Source organism: Macaca mulatta, chromosome 1 (assembly GCF_049350105.2).
Source record: "Macaca mulatta isolate MMU2019108-1 chromosome 1, T2T-MMU8v2.0, whole genome shotgun sequence".
Classification (NCBI taxonomy): domain Eukaryota; kingdom Metazoa; phylum Chordata; class Mammalia; order Primates; family Cercopithecidae; genus Macaca; species Macaca mulatta.
Window position 1 is genome coordinate 117391868 of NC_133406.1, and position 1321 is coordinate 117393188.

A 1321-nucleotide genomic window follows, 5' to 3' on the forward strand; every position below is an offset into this window, starting at 1 on the left:
TGACCAATCAACAACCTTAATATTCCAACCCCTCACCCTCCACAATCCCCTTAAAAGCCCTAATGCAGAAGTTCTTGAGGAGATGGATTTGAGGTCTACTTGTATCTTTCCCCTTGGCTGCCCTGTGATCATTAAATTATTTGTTGCAAACTGTTCTCTCAGCGTATTGGTTTATTACCGCACAGTGGGCATATGAACCTACTGCTTCTATAACACCAGAGTTGTTTTCTACTTTGTTTTAACTATTTTGGGAATCTCTGTATTTGTTGAATAAAAATTGTAATGCGATATACAGTTTCTTGTTTTTGTTTTTTGTTTTCTGTTCTCTAAAGAGGAATCAGGCTTTCAGGCAAACGATCTAGGAGACTTGATTTACAAAAATGAAAATGACAGATTACTTACATGATGAAGCACATTGAAATGGCCCATCAAGTGGCAGCAAAAATTAAACCAGGATGATCAACTTCAAGACAATATCCTAGTAAAATTATTAGATTTTAAAGATAAAACATACTCAGGTCTCCAGGCATCACTGTGGAACAAATTACAAAAGCAACTGAATTAGATGGGCACTAACATACAAGGCAAGGTAACAGTGAAGCATCAATTTCAAAAAACATGTATATAGAAAGTGCAGTGTGGCTGGGCCGCCCCAGCCCCCAGCAATGGGGTAGGATGGCACTAAAGTGAATCCAGAATGAATTAACCAACTTGCAGAGGGATCCTCCTGCCCAGTGCTCCACGGGGCCTCTGGGTGATAATTAATGACAGTCCTTGCCAAGGAGGTGTTTTCTTCCTGACCATCCACTTTCCTATGGATTACCTGTTCAAGCCCCCAAAGGTTGCTTTCACAACCAAAATTTATCACCCCAATATCAATAGCAATGGCAGCATCTGCTTCGACATCCTGTGGTCTCAGTGGTCTCTAGCATTGACTGTGTCAAAATTTCTCTTGTCCATCTGCTCACTGCCCAGCGTCCCCAACCTCAATGACCCTCTAGTTCTAGAGATAGCCCATACCTACAAGGCCAACAGAGAGAAGTACAACAGACTAGCAAGACAGTGGACAGAAAAATATGCTATGTAAGTGCCTAGGCGGTTTTATGGAAGACATCATCCAAGAGAAGCTAGCAGACAGGTCTTCCCTTGAAATTCTGGGCTGTAGGCTGGGCCATTCAAAATGTTATCTGTTCTTCAAACAAATTGATATAGGAGTTAAAAAGAAATTATTTAGGCACTAGGGTAAGGAAGTCCTCGGTAAGGTTTCCCTTTTAATGAGAAGCAGCCCCCAAATAATTTCTTTTCTAACAAAGAGCAGCCT

General features: G+C 41.3%; 1 pseudogene; it reads left to right on the forward strand.

The window, feature by feature from the left end:
- Positions 1-675: 675 nt before the first annotated feature.
- On the forward strand, positions 676-1087 carry LOC100424154 (ubiquitin-conjugating enzyme E2 D4 pseudogene; annotated as a pseudogene).
- Positions 1088-1321: the final 234 nt, after the last annotated feature.